At 41.6% G+C, this 17500-nt stretch overlaps 1 protein-coding gene across 22 annotated transcripts in view; it reads right to left on the reverse strand.

Moving 5' to 3' along the window:
- dlg2 (discs, large homolog 2 (Drosophila)) overlaps positions 1-17500 on the reverse strand; it is a 219595-nt gene that overhangs the window by 159755 nt on the left and 42340 nt on the right. The window lies entirely within an intron of this gene.

A 17500-nucleotide genomic window follows, 5' to 3' on the forward strand; every position in this document is an offset into this window, starting at 1 on the left:
TCTGGGGTGCCTCCAGCGTTGCACCCACGCGCATGGTCTTCACGCAGGCGCAGGAGTGGCGTGTGTGTAAGCATGCGACACTCAGAGATGCTGCCTCCCCGACTGGCCCCGCCCACTTGCTCACACACTCCCTGCTTCCTGCTCTCTCCATTTCGCACCAGGAAGGGGAGGATGTAGAATCACTCCACTAGGAAGGGGAGGATGTAGAATCACTCCACCAAGAAGGGGAGGATGTAGAATCACTCCATCAGGAAGGGGAGGATGTAGAATCACTCCACCAGGAAGGGGAGGATGTAGAATCACTCCACCAGGAAGGGGAGGATGTAGAATCACTCCATCAGGAAGGGGAGGATGTAGAATCACTCCACCAGGAAGAGGAGGATGTAGAATCACTCCACCAGGAAGGGGAGGATGTAGAATCACTCCATCAGGAAGGGGAGGATGTAGAATCACTCCACCAGGAAGGGGAGGATGTAGAATCACTCCATCAGGAAGGGGAGGATGTAGAATCACTCCATCAGGAAGGGGAGGATGTAGAATCACTCCATCAGGAAGGGGAGGATGTACAGGTATCTAGTACCTCTGAGAGGCGGAACATGTAACCAACACTTCAGCAACATCACAATCAGATGGGACAGTGTGGAATTGGCTGCTTTGGTAGCATTTAGCCACCTAGGCACTCACAAACACACTCGCAAACACACACACAAGCACACACACACACACACACACACACACACACACACACACACACACACACACACACACACACACACACACACACACACACACACACACACACACACACACACACAAGCTGTTATGTCACTGTCCTGCAGTTCCTGCATCTCCAGAGGACATACCCCCACTGTGCCGAAGTGCTGGACACAGTAGTGCTGGACACAGTAGTGCTGGACACAGTAGTGCCAGATGCAGCAGTGCTGGACACAGAAGTGTTGGACACAGAAGTGCTGTCATGGTCATCTGCTTCATCACAGCACACTCATGACAGACATGACGGACACTGCTATGTCCAACCTGATGGACATGTTCTGTCCAACCTAAGGGACACAGCACTGTCCCTCTGTGATGGAGGCTGTATAACCCCGCTGAACAAGCCTAAGCCTGTTACATACACAAATCTCAAAATGCAAACAGCAAAAGTGAGTCATAGAGTAGGTGATGAAATTCATAAGTGCAGGCCATATTACTAATGTAAACTTAACATAATATAATTCCAGCTCCTTTAAAAACATAACACTTAAAAATCTTTAAACATTTATGACCACCCACCTACAACACCCGTGTCTGTAGCAGTGACTGTGACACAGTACACTGTACCACAAGTAACCAACATAAAAACAAGTTTCCATACTACATGAATATACGGTGTTTAATTTAACAGAATTTAACAATTCTATATATATGAAAAACGCACCCAGCCCAATATGACTGTAAGAAGTCCTGCAGCAGAGCAGGACAGCCACTAGGGGGAGCAACTCTGACTATGGATATCTCAGTCTCTCTGACACTGTATAACCATAACCTGCATTATTGCTTCACTGTCAGCTATTTCTGTATGCAAGACCGTGTGCTTCAGAATGGCTGTTAAAGATAAGTGATGCCATCATCATTCCATATGAGTGCTTCTTAACACCCAAGAGCACTGATAACACTACAGTACACCAACACTACAGTAAACTAACACTATAGTACACTAACACTACAGTACACTGATAACACTACAATACACTAACACTACAGTACACTGATAATACTACAGTATACTGATAACACTACAGTGCACTAACATTACAGTATACTGATAACACTACAATACACTAACACTACAGTACACTTATAATACTACAGTACACTGATAACACTACAGTACACTAAGACTACAGTATACTAACACTTCAGTACACAGATAACACTATAGTACACTAACACTACAGTACACTAACACTACAGTAAACGAACACAACTGTACACTGATAACACTACAGTACACTAACACTACAGTACACTAACACTACAGTAAACTAACACCACAGTACACTGACACTACAGTACACTGATAACACTACAATACACTTACACTACAGTACACTCATAATACAACAGTATACTGATAACACTACAGAACACAAACACTATAGTACACTAACACTAGTACACTAACACTACAGTAAACTAACACAACAGTACACTGATAACACTACAGTACACTAACACTACAGTACACTAACACTACAGTACACTGATAATACTACAGTACACTATCACAACAGTACACTGATAACACTACAGTACACTAACACTATAGTACACTAACACTACAGTACACTAACACTACAGTACACTGATATTACTACAGTATACTGATAACACTACAGTACACGAACTCTACAATACACTGATAACACTACAGTACACGAACACTACAGTACACTGATATTACTACAGTATACTGATAACACTACAGTACATGAACACTACAGTATACTGATAATACTACGGTACACTAACACTACAGTACACGAACACTACAGTACACTGATAATACTACAGTTCACTAACACTAAAGTACACAAACACTACAGTACACTGATAATACTACAGTACACTAACACTACAGTACACTGATATTACTACAGTATAGTTATAACACTACAGTACACTAACACTACAGTACACTGATAATACTATGGTACACTAACACTACAGTTCACTGATATTACTACAGTATACTGATAACACTACAGTACACTAACACTACAGTACACTGATAATACTACGGTACACTAACACTACAGTACACTAACAATATAGTACACAAACACTACAGTACACTGATAACACTACAGTACACTTACACTACAGTACACTGATAATACTACAGTACACGAACACTACAGTACACTGATATTACTACAGTATACTGATAACACTACAGTACACGAACACTACAGTAAACTAACAATATAGTATACAAACAATAGAGTATACAAACACTACAGTACACTGATAACACTACAGTACACTAACACTACAGTACACTGATAATACTACAGTATACTGATAACACTACAATACACTAACACTACAATACACTGATAACACTACAGTATACTAACACTACAGTACACTGATAACACTACAGTATGCTAACACTACAGTACATTAACACTATAGTACACTAACACTACCGTACACTGACAACACTACAGTACACTAACACTACAGTACACTAACACTATAGTACACTAACACTACAGTTTACTGATAACTAAATATAAATAACATTTACTTAGGCTGTCTGCCTTTACTTCGACTCACTATTTTTACAACAATTATTTAAAACAAAACTTACAAAGGTAAGTTATAGAGTGTACTGTAATATTATACAGTATAGACCACAATTAATTTTTATATTGTGATTAAAGAAATGATTTAGATGGTCATACTAAAAGTGCACCAGGGTATGTTAGTGTCATAGTGTGAAGGTTTAGACCCATGCTGTGTACTCTTCATCTGTGTGTGTGTGTGTGTGTGTGTGTGTGTGTGTGTGTGTGTGTGTGTGTGTGTGTGTGTGTGTGTGTGTGTGTGTGTGCACGCACTGTGTTGGCTGGAGGCAACATGCAGTGGGAGGAATCAGAGATGCTTTATGGAATATATTTTTGGTGCCAGTCTCTGTGTTACCACGGTAACTAGTTCTACTGTGGTCCCTGCTTTACAGTATATATGAGCACCAGGCAGAGGAAAAAAAGAGGGAAAGGCAGAGAGTGGAGAGCTGGAACAAAAGAACACAAGACTAGTCTTATGAGTCTGGGGCCCTGCGAATAACTCACATCAACCCAATTAGTATGGGATGTTGTCTATTTTGAAATACATTTTCTCTTGATCGATGAATTGTTAATTCCATTGAACATCCTAGAGAGCTGCACGGGAACAACGCAGATTTCCTCAGTAACTTAACAACAGTAACTTAACAGGGGCTGGTCAACGCCCCTTAGTTCCAGTGAAGTGAAATCTTAATGCTTCAGCAAACCAAGACATTCTGGACAGCTGCATGCTTCCAACTTTGTAAGTACAGTTTGAGGAAGACCCTTCTGTTCTATCATGACAGCACCCCAGGAAAGGCCTATCCAAAAAGGCTTGGCTGCATGAGTTCGACTGAGTTTGAAGAACACTACAGTATAAATGCTCATAAATGCTCTTCTGGATGGATGGGCAATTATTCCCAGTGACACACTCCTTAGTGTAGAAGCTGCACAGGGCCGGGACCAACACAACATTAATTCATGTAGGACCAACACCACATTAATGCCTGTAGGACCAACACCACATTAATGCCTGAAGGACCAACACCACATTAATGCCTGTAGGACCAACACCACATTAATGCCTGTAGGACCAACACCACATTAATGCCTGTAGGACCAACACCACAATAATGCCTGTAGGACCAACACCACATTAATGCCTGTAGGACCAACACCACATTAATGCCTGTAGGACCAACACAACATTAATGCCTGTAGGACCAACACCACATTAATGCCTGTAGGACCAACACCACATTAATGCCTGTAGGACCAACACCACATTAATGCTTGTAGGACCAACACCACATTAATGCCTGTAGGACCAACACCACATTAATGCCTGTAGGACCAACACCACATTAATGCTTGTAGGACCAACACCACATTAATGCCTGTAGGACCAACACCACATTAATGCCTGTAGGACCAACACCACATTAATGCCTGTAGGACCAACACCACATTAATGCCTGTAGGACCAACACCACATTAATGCCTGTAGGACCAACACCACATTAATGCCTGTAGGACCAACACCACATTAATACCTGTAGGACCAACACCACATTAATGTCTGTAGGACCAACACCACATTATTGCCTGTAGGACCAACACCACATTAATTCCTGTAGGACCAACACCACATTAATACCTGTAGGACCAACACCACATTAATGCCTACAGGACAGACTCCACATTAATGCCTGTAGAACCAACACCACATTAATGCCTGTAGGACCAACACCACATTAATACCTGTAGGACCAACACCACATTAATGCCTACAGGACAGACTCCACATTAATGCCTGTAGGACCAACACCACATTAATGCCTGTAGGACCAACACCACATTAATACCTGTAGGACCAACACCACATTAATACCTGTAGGACCAACACCACATTAATGTCTGTAGGACCAACACCACATTATTGCCTGTAGGACCAACACCACATTAATGCCTACAGGACAGACTCCACATTAATGCCTGTAGGACCAACACCACATTAATGCCTGTAGGACCAACACCACATTAATACCTGTAGGACCAACACCACATTAATGCCTGTAGGACCAACACCACATTAATGTCTGTAGGACCAACACCACATTATTGCCTGTAGGACCAACACCATATTAATGCCTGTAGGACCAACACCACATTAATGCCTGTAGGACCAACACCACATTAATGCCTGTAGGACCAACACCACAATAATGCCTGTAGGACCAACACAACATTAATGCCTGTAGGACCAACACCACATTAATGCCTGTAGGACCAACACCACATTAATGCCTGTAGGACCAACACCACATTAATGCTTGTAGGACCAACACCACATTAATGCCTGTAGGACCAACACCACATTAATGCCTGTAGGACCAACACCACATTAATGCTTGTAGGACCAACACCACATTAATGCCTGTAGGACCAACACCACATTAATGCCTGTAGGACCAACACCACATTAATGCCTGTAGGACCAACACCACATTAATGCCTGTAGGACCAACACCACATTAATGCCTGTAGGACCAACACCACATTAATGCCTGTAGGACCAACACCACATTAATACCTGTAGGACCAACACCACATTAATGTCTGTAGGACCAACACCACATTATTGCCTGTAGGACCAACACCACATTAATTCCTGTAGGACCAACACCACATTAATACCTGTAGGACCAACACCACATTAATGCCTACAGGACAGACTCCACATTAATGCCTGTAGAACCAACACCACATTAATGCCTGTAGGACCAACACCACATTAATACCTGTAGGACCAACACCACATTAATGCCTACAGGACAGACTCCACATTAATGCCTGTAGGACCAACACCACATTAATGCCTGTAGGACCAACACCACATTAATACCTGTAGGACCAACACCACATTAATACCTGTAGGACCAACACCACATTAATGTCTGTAGGACCAACACCACATTATTGCCTGTAGGACCAACACCACATTAATGCCTACAGGACAGACTCCACATTAATGCCTGTAGGACCAACACCACATTAATGCCTGTAGGACCAACACCACATTAATACCTGTAGGACCAACACCACATTAATGCCTGTAGGACCAACACCACATTAATGTCTGTAGGACCAACACCACATTATTGCCTGTAGGACCAACACCATATTAATGCCTGTAGGACCAACACCACATTAATGCCTGTAGGACCAACACCACATTAATGCCTGTAGGACCAACACCACAATAATGCCTGTAGGACCAACACCACATTAATGCCTGTAGGACCAACACCACATTAATACCTGTAGGACCAACACCACATTAATGCCTGTAGGACCAACACCACATTAATGCCTGTAGGACCAACACCACATTAATGCCTGTAGGACCAACACCACATTAATGCCTGTAGGACAAACACCACATTAATGCCTGTAGGACCAACACCACATTAATGCCTGTAGGACCAACACCACATTAATGCCTGTAGGACCAACACCACATTAATGCCTATAGGACCAACACCACATTAATGCCTGTAGGACCAACACCACATTAATGCTTGTAGGACCAACACCACATTAATGCCTGTAGGACCAACACCACATTAATGCCTGTAGGACCAACACAACATTAATGCCTGTAGGACCAACACCACATTAATGCCTGTAGGACCAACACCACATTAATGCCTGTAGGACCAACACCACATTAATGCTTGTAGGACCAACACCACATTAATGCCTATAGGACCAACACCACATTAATGCCTGTAGGACCAACACCACATTAATGCCTGTAGGACCAACACCACATTAATGCCTGTAGGACCAACACCACATTAATGCCTGTAGGATTTAGAATGGGATGATGTCATTAAGGCTCCTATGGGTGTAATGTGTAGGTCTGTGTGAGGAGCTGTGTGTGAGTCAGGTGTTTCTGTTAGTCAGGAGTGTGTATGTTTGGGGGGGGGGGCATATACCAGGTCCTTTTAGCTGTCCTTTTAACTGTCAGTGACATCTTTGCCCACACCAAAGCATACTGTTGTCTGTGATGCATCCTTCAGATGGACAGAAATAGCAAGTGAGAGTGAGAGTAATAGTGAGAGTGAGAGTAAGTGAGAGAGTAGTGAGAGTGAGTGAGACTGAGAGAAAGTAATAGTGAGAGTAAGATATATATCATAACATATATAACATCTACTGTATATCAATAAGTTGGCCACCATCTTAGAACACTCTGCAGCACCTGGTCTCACTCTACATGACTCAGAAAACGTTTCTGCTCTATGCAGATGATCTGGTTCTTTGTCCCCCACAGAGAAGAGGGTACAGCAAAACCTGGACCTGCTGGAGCAGTACTGCCAGACCTGGGCCCTGGCAGTGAACTTGAAAAAGACCAAAACAATAACCTTCCAAAAAAGACCAAGATCTCAAGGAAGCACATCACATTTCTCACTAGGCTCACAACCCTTAGAGACCTGTGCAGACTACAATTACTTAGGTTTGAAGATTAATTCAACTGCAAACCTCAATTCAGCAGTTAATGAACTGAGAGAGAAAGCACACAGGGCATTCTATGCAATCAAATGTCAAATTCCAATTCAAATTTGGCTATAATTCTATTGTATAGTAGTGAGGTATGGGGGTCACTCGTAACCACAATTTTGAACAATGGAACAGACACCCAACTGAAATGATGCACTCTGAATTTTGTAAAAGTATCCTGCACGTCCACAGGAAGACTGTAATGCCTGTAGAGCTGAATTAGGCCAAATCCCACTATTACTGGAAATTTTTTAAAAGAGTATTAAATATTGACTACATGTAAAAAACAGTGACCCCCACTCCTACCAAATCAAATCAAATCAAATCAAATTTATTTGTATAGCGCTCTCCACAACACATGTTGTCACAAAGCAGCTTTACAATCTTTACAAGATTTACAGATTAACAATCTTATGGGTCCAAGTCCGTAATGAGCAAGCCAAAGGCGAGGAAAAACTCCCTACCACTACAAAGCCCTGCAATGCCAAGAGCTGAGCAGAGAGAAGAGTCCCCTCACACAGCTGGTCCTGACACTGAGCTCACTAACCAACACTTACACTGTCCCACATCAGGACCAGACTGGAATACAATCAATCAGGTCAAACCAAATTATAACACTTCAAAAACAAAATGGAATGCACAAACACAAGCACAAAACAAAATGTAGTGCTATCTGGTCTTAAAATGACAGTACACTGTAGCAGACTATCTGCTTACAGTGACTGATACTAAACACAGAACCACGCTGGCACAGTGTACAAACTCAGTGAACACAGCCTGGCCATCCAGACCAGCCGATACAAGAGATCATGGCTGCTCAGAGCTGATTCACGCCAATCTTAAAGTCCCTACCTTTAAATCCCTGCCACAGCATGAGAAAGAGTAGTGTGCGCACACGCACACACACACACACACACACACACACACACACACACACACACACAAACTGTAACTTTAATGCCCTGTTTGTAAACACTTTTATATTTATATTGATCTATTTATTTCTTCCTCCTGTCCTTGAATTTTCTTTTCTTTTCACTTCTTCAGCTTTAATATCTTCATGTACTGGTTCATCATAATAAGAATTGTTCATATTTTTTATTGATTTATTCATGTTGTACAATAACACTGCTTTGGCAATACTGTAACTGGATATGGTCATGCCAATAAAGCTTATTGAATTTAATTGAATTGTAAGAGTGAAAGAGTGAGAGGGAGCGAGATTAAGAGAGATTGAGAATAAGAGTGAGAGGGAGTGAGATTAAGAGAGATTGAGAATAAGAGTGAGAGGGAGTGAGATTAAGAGAGATTGAGAATAAGAGTGAGAGTAAAAGAAAAACCACAAACACTGCAAACCATGCTGCATCAAAGCCAGGATACTTTAACAGGTATAAATATATCTGATCCTAGGAGTAGATCCTGCTGGAAGGGTGAGTCACACACACACACACACACACACACACACACACACACACACACACACACACACACACACACACACACACACACACACACACACACACACAGGCTCCTGTCAGTGTGTCCATATAGCTTTCCCTCTGTGATATTGTTCACACTCAGACACACACACCTCAGCTCCCTGCAGGAGTGCACTGTGCAGTCTGCACTCCAGCAGTGCAGCACACTTCTGTGGGAGTGAAACAAACCCAGACCGCCAGAGTCCGGCTGCTTCCAGCACAGCAAGCCAAACGATCCCTTTATGAAAACAGTCACGCACCTTTCACGCACGGCCACGCAACACTGCCCTTAGTTCCTCCACTCCTCCTCTTTGATCACGGTGCCCAGTGCTGGAAAAGAGCTGGTGTCAGTGGGTCAGAGCAGTGTGACCCACGGTGTGTCAGTGAGTCAGAGCAGTGTGACTGACGGTGTGTCAGTGGGTCAGAGCAGTGTGACTGACGGTGTGTCAGTGAGACAGAGCAGTTTGACTGACGGTGTGTCAGTGAGACAGAGCAGTTTGACTGACGGTGTGTCAGTAAGACAGAGCAGTTTGACTGACGGTGTGTCAGTGAGTCAGAGACAGAGCAGTTTGACTGACGGTGTGTCAGTGAGTCAGAGCAGTGTGACTGACGGTGTGTCAGTGAGTCAGAGCAGTTTGACTGACGGTGTGTCAGTGGGTCAGAGCAGTGTGACTGACGGTGTGTCAGTGAGACAGAGCAGTTTGACTGACGGTGTGTCAGTAAGACAGAGCAGTTTGACTGACGGTGTGTCAGTGAGTCAGAGACAGAGCAGTTTGACTGACGGTGTGTCAGTGAGACAGAGCAGTGTGACTGACACTGGTCATTATGGCTCCTCAACTCAAACCTTCTTGTGTGTGTGTGTGTGTGTGTGTGTGACAGTTTGTGTGTGTTAAGGTCAGCAGAGTTGCTTGTAGAGTTCAGCTACAGAGGCTGGAAACATCCATGCCACAGCATGGGGTTAGGGGTCAGGAAGAGTGTCTGTGCTCCTCCAGTAGAGTGAGTGTGTCCCTAAGTGTGTGTGTTCCCTGAGTGGAGTCATGACAGGCATGTGAACAGATACGCACACACACACATTCTGCACTAGGACAGCACCTGCAGTTGGGGATTCTGCGACAATTCGACCACTAGAGCAGCTGGCTGTGTGTGTGTGTGTGTGTGTGTGTGTGTGTGTGTGTGTGTGTGTGTGTGTGTGTGTGTGTGTGTGTGTGTGTTTGTTTGTTTGTTTGTGTGTACTATAAAGTCTGCTTCAGGTTCTGTGATGTTACAGATACAACCATCTGATTTAAGTCTAGTTTCAAGAGAGTACTGGCACACTGCAGCCTGCAAAGAGAGAGAAGAAAAGAGAGAAAGAGAGAATATGATAAAGAAGAATAAAATAAATAGAAGAGACAGATAGTGCCAGAGAGAGAAAGAGAAAGAACCAGAGAGATACTTTGGGAATCAGCACCCATACACAACACCCAAAACAACACTCATACAAAACACCCATACATAAGTCCAACACAGGTCCCATACAACACAACTTCTACTTCCAGTCAGTAACATTTCACACAACCAGGTGCCTTCTAACTGACTGACAGGTCACACTAAATAACTGGTTTTAGCAGATAGTGGGTTGGTTTCAAGTGAATGTCAATATAAACAGGACTCATCACTGTAACATACAACAACTAATAATGATCACCAGGGTGATAAACAGAGACAGTCTCAGCTTTAATGCCTGTAAGAATTCCAACATTACTTTCTATTTCTACTTTGGATTTCCTCGTTATACTTGTACAATGATTAATGACTTCTGCCTGCAAGGCAGTGTTAATTTTGACAACAATTTTTGATTTAGTTTTAGTCTTAGTCTTTTGACTAAAATGTCATTTAGTTTTAGTCATAATTTAGTCATTGGAATTGTTTTTAGTCTTAGTCTAGTTTTAGTCGACGAATTATCATTAGAATTTAGTCGATTAATTATCAAAAGAATTTAGTTGACTAAAATATAAATGGTGTAATAGTCATTATATACACTTGCACAAAAAGAAACATTTATTAACCAGTTACAGAATATTATTTGTTTGTATGTGCAATATATACAAAAACAAATTTCCAAACAACTTTATTGACCTGAACTTGGAGTTTGTTATAAACAATACTGTACATATTACATTCTATATAAAACTGGGTGCCGTAAAAACAACAATGCCATAGCCCGCAGATGTTGTTTCATTTGTCGTATTTTTCCCGACATCATTGTCCCACATGGTTTACACACTGTCTTGTTTTTCTCAAAGTAAAAGGAGGAATGTGTCCATATATCGCCGCTCGTCTTTCTCCCTGCTGACATTGTCGAGTTAACTTTGAGTTGAATTTCATGAGTGACCACAGTTCACAGGCTAATATGGTATTCCTGGGTTCTGTGCGATGTGAAGACGTTGGTACTGATTGGACGGTTACCCGGTTTGTCTCATCTCTCCGTGTACACTAAAGTAGTTACGGTGTCCCTACCTTTCACAAAACTAAATCAGGTCTAATTGAATGTCATCGCTGGCCAATATTTTCGTCTCATTTTTATTATTTGACGAAAATGTCCATTAATTTCGTCATCGTTTTTATCCCTTTGTATAGTTTTAATTTAGTTATCGTCTCATTTTCATCATGAAAAAAGGTTTGTTGATGAAGAAAACTATGACGAAAATTATTTGTCAACGAAATTAACACTGCTGCAAGGATTTTGTCAGTAATACAATGATTAATGACTTCTGCCTGCAAGGATTCCCTCAGTTATACAATGATTAATGACTACTGCCTGCAAGGATTCCTTCAGTTATACAATGATTAATGGCTACTGCCTGCAAGGATTCCCTCAGTTATACAATGATTAACGACTTCTTCCTGCAAGGATTCCTTCAGTTATACAATGATTAATGACTTCTGCCTACAAGGATTCCTTCAGTTACACAATGATTAATGACTTCTGCCTGCAAGGATTCCTTCAGTTATACAATGATGAATGACTTCTGCCTGCAAGGATTCCCTCAGTTATACAATGATGAATGACTTCGTCTTGCAAGGATTCCTTCAGTTATACAATGATGAATGACTTCGTCTTGCAAGGATTCCCTCAGTTATACAATGATTAATGACTTCTGCCTGCAAGGATTCCCTCAGTAATACAATGATTAATGACTTCTGCCTGCAAGGATTCCTTCAGTTATACAATGATGAATGACTTCTGCCTACAAGGATTCCTTCAGTTATACAATGATGAATGACTTCGTCCTGCAAGGATTCCTTCAGTTATACAATGATGAATGTTTTCTGCCTGCAAGGATTCCCTCAGTAATACAATGATTAATTACTTCTGTCTGCAAGGATTCCCTCAGTTATACAATGATGAATGACCTCTGCCTGCAAGGATTCCCTCAGTAATACAATGATTAATGACTTCATCTTGCAAGGATTCCCTCAGTTATACAATGATTAATGACTACTGCCTGCAAGGATTCCCTCAGTTATACAATGATTAATGACTTCTGCCTGCAAGGATTCCTTCAGTTATACAATGATTAATTACTTCTGCCTGCAAGGATTCCCTCAGTAATACAATGATTAATGACTACTGCCTGCAAGGATTCCTTCAGTTATACAATGATGAATGACTTCTGCCTGCAAGGATTCCCTCAGTTATACAATGATGAATGACTTCGTCTTGCAAGGATTCCCTCAGTTATACAATGATTAATGACTTCTGCCTGCAAGGATTCCCTGTTATACAATGATTAATGACTTCTGCCTGCAAGGATTCCCTCAGTAATACAATGATGAATGACTTCTGCCTGCAAGGATTCCTTCAGTTATACAATAATGAATGACTTTGTCCTGCAAGGATTCCCTCAGTTATATAATGATGAATGACTTCTGCCTGCAAGGATTCCCTCAGTTATACAATGATGAATGACTTCTGCCTGCAAGGATTCCTTCAGTTATACAATGATGAATGACTACTGCCTGCAAGGATTCCCTCAGTTATGCAATGATGAATGACTTCTGCCTGCAAGGATTCCCTCAGTTATACAATGATTAATGACTTCGTCCTGCAAGGATTCCTTCAGTTATACAATGATGAATGTTTTCTGCCTGCAAGGATTCCCTCAGTTATACAATGATTAATGACTTCTGTCTGCAAGGATTCCCTCAGTTATACAATGATGAATGACCTCTGCCTGCAAGGATTCCCTCAGTTATACAATGATTAATGACTACTGCCTGCAAGGATTCCCTCAGTTATACAATGATTAATGACTACTGCCTGCAAGGATTCCTTCAGTTATACAATGATGAATGACTTCTGCCTGCAAGGATTCCTTCAGTTATACAATGATGAATGACTTCTGCCTGCAAGGATTCCCTCAGTTATACAATGATGAATGACTTCTGCCTGCAAGGATTCCCTCAGTTATACAATGATTAATGACTTCGTCTTGCAAGGATTCCTTCAGTTATACAATGATTAATGACTTCGGCCTGCAAGGATTCCCTCAGTTATACAATAATTAATGACTTCTGCCTGCAAGGATTCCTTCAGTTATACAATGATGAATGACTTCTGCCTGCAAGGATTCCTTCAGTTATACAATGATGAATGACTTCTGCCTGCAAGGATTCCTTCAGTTATACAATGATTAATGACTTCTGCCTACAAGGATTCCCTCAGTTATACAATGATTAATGACTTCTGCCTGCAAGGATTCCCTCAGTAATACAATGATTAATGACTTCATCTTGCAAGGATTCCTTCAGTTATACAATGATTAATGACTTCGGCCTGCAAGGATTCCCTCAGTTATACAATAATTAATGACTTCTGCCTGCAAGGATTCCTTCAGTTATACAATGATAAATGACTTCTGCCTGCAAGGATTCCTTCAGTTATACAATGATGAATGACTTCTGCCTGCAAGGATTCCCTCAGTTATACAATGATTAATGACTTCTGCCTGCAAGGATTCCCTCAGTTATACAATGATGAATGACTTCTGCCTGCAAGGATTCCCTCAGTTATACAATGATTAATGACTTCTGCCTACAAGGATTCCCTCAGTTATACAATGATTAATGACTTCTGCCTGCAAGGATTCCCTCAGTAATACAATGATTAATGACTTCGTCTTGCAAGGATTCCTTCAGTTATACAATGATTAATGACTTCGGCCTGCAAGGATTCCCTCAGTTATACAATAATTAATGACTTCTGCCTGCAAGGATTCCTTCAGTTATACAATGATGAATGACTTCTGCCTGCAAGGATTCCTTCAGTTATACAATGATGAATGACTTCTGCCTGCAAGGATTCCCTCAGTTATACAATGATTAATGACTTCTGCCTGCAAGGATTCCCTCAGTTATACAATGATTAATGACTTCGGCCTGCAAGGATTCCTTCAGTTATACAATGATGAATGACTTCTGCCTGCAAGGATTCCCTCAGTTATACAATGATGAATGACTTCGTCTTGCAAGGATTCCCTCAGTTATACAATGATTAATGACTTCTGCCTGCAAGGATTCCCTGTTATACAATGATTAATGACTTCTGCCTGCAAGGATTCCCTCAGTAATACAATGATGAATGACTTCTGCCTGCAAGGATTCCTTCAGTTATACAATAATGAATGACTTTGTCCTGCAAGGATTCCCTCAGTTATATAATGATGAATGACTTCTGCCTGCAAGGATTCCCTCAGTTATACAATGATGAATGACTTCTGCCTGCAAGGATTCCTTCAGTTATACAATGATGAATGACTACTGCCTGCAAGGATTCCCTCAGTTATGCAATGATGAATGACTTCTGCCTGCAAGGATTCCCTCAGTTATACAATGATTAATGACTTCGTCCTGCAAGGATTCCTTCAGTTATACAATGATGAATGTTTTCTGCCTGCAAGGATTCCCTCAGTTATACAATGATTAATGACTTCTGTCTGCAAGGATTCCCTCAGTTATACAATGATGAATGACCTCTGCCTGCAAGGATTCCCTCAGTTATACAATGATTAATGACTACTGCCTGCAAGGATTCCCTCAGTTATACAATGATTAATGACTACTGCCTGCAAGGATTCCTTCAGTTATACAATGATGAATGACTTCTGCCTGCAAGGATTCCTTCAGTTATACAATGATGAATGACTTCTGCCTGCAAGGATTCCCTCAGTTATACAATGATGAATGACTTCTGCCTGCAAGGATTCCCTCAGTTATACAATGATTAATGACTTCGTCTTGCAAGGATTCCTTCAGTTATACAATGATTAATGACTTCGGCCTGCAAGGATTCCCTCAGTTATACAATAATTAATGACTTCTGCCTGCAAGGATTCCTTCAGTTATACAATGATGAATGACTTCTGCCTGCAAGGATTCCTTCAGTTATACAATGATGAATGACTTCTGCCTGCAAGGATTCCTTCAGTTATACAATGATTAATGACTTCTGCCTACAAGGATTCCCTCAGTTATACAATGATTAATGACTTCTGCCTGCAAGGATTCCCTCAGTAATACAATGATTAATGACTTCATCTTGCAAGGATTCCTTCAGTTATACAATGATTAATGACTTCGGCCTGCAAGGATTCCCTCAGTTATACAATAATTAATGACTTCTGCCTGCAAGGATTCCTTCAGTTATACAATGATGAATGACTTCTGCCTGCAAGGATTCCTTCAGTTATACAATGATGAATGACTTCTGCCTGCAAGGATTCCCTCAGTTATACAATGATTAATGACTTCTGCCTGCAAGGATTCCCTCAGTTATACAATGATGAATGACTTCTGCCTGCAAGGATTCCCTCAGTTATACAATGATTAATGACTTCTGCCTACAAGGATTCCCTCAGTTATACAATGATTAATGACTTCTGCCTGCAAGGATTCCCTCAGTAATACAATGATTAATGACTTCGTCTTGCAAGGATTCCTTCAGTTATACAATGATTAATGACTTCGGCCTGCAAGGATTCCCTCAGTTATACAATAATTAATGACTTCTGCCTGCAAGGATTCCTTCAGTTATACAATGATGAATGACTTCTGCCTGCAAGGATTCCTTCAGTTATACAATGATGAATGACTTCTGCCTGCAAGGATTCCCTCAGTTATACAATGATTAATGACTTCTGCCTGCAAGGATTCCCTCAGTTATACAATGATTAATGACTTCGGCCTGCAAGGATTCCCTCAGTTATACAATAATTAATGACTTCTTCCTGCAAGGATTCCCTCAGCTATACCATCAATAGATTTTTAATGCGTTTGAAGAACTCTCTATCTACATCATTAATAGGTCCTATTCCCTGTTGGAAAGCCCCCAGATACATTATCACTAGATCCTAAATGCCTGTAAGGCTTCCCGCAGCTATACCATTACTCCTTTCTAAAGCACATGGGGATTCACTCCACCATACTACCAATGGCTGCTCATGCCTATAAGATTCCCTTGGCTGTGTCATGGCTAGCCTCTAAATGCCTGTAAGGATTATGCCTGAGGGGATATATTTACTAGGCTTACATGTAACTAACATACATGTAACTAATTAGTCATAATATTTTGATAGGCTAGGCTCACAAACAGATGTTGAATGAAGTTAGCGACATGAATTCAGCACTCAACATATCTATTCCAACAAGACAACAAAGTGCCTTCTAGCTAGCGGCTGCATGTGCCGCCCCTTTCACATGCATGTTTGATTCCTGAGTACAGTAAGGTTTGCTAATCTTACTCTACTGCCAAGATGAGGCACGCGCACAGTCCTGGAAGGTAAGCTACATGGTAGTACCTAATCCTGAGCAGCAGACTCTCATTGCATTAATGCTCTTTTTTAAAGGCATATTCCAGAATATTAGATTCACAGGACCACGACAGATAGACAAATGTCCTGTTTGGACTGGAGGGGACGGAAGCAGAGCGCCAAGGACGTGGAGACGGTTTTGTTTGTTAACACACCTGTTTGCTTCAACAGAGGAAGCTGAGCAAATACCAGTGTGGTAATGGCTGACATGGTCAGCAGTGGTGGATTTCCCTGAACTGACCTGCACCACCCACTTACACAGACCCTGCACCACCCTCACAAAGAC

This window comes from Brachyhypopomus gauderio, chromosome 10 (assembly GCF_052324685.1).
Source record: "Brachyhypopomus gauderio isolate BG-103 chromosome 10, BGAUD_0.2, whole genome shotgun sequence".
Lineage (NCBI taxonomy): Eukaryota > Metazoa > Chordata > Actinopteri > Gymnotiformes > Hypopomidae > Brachyhypopomus > Brachyhypopomus gauderio.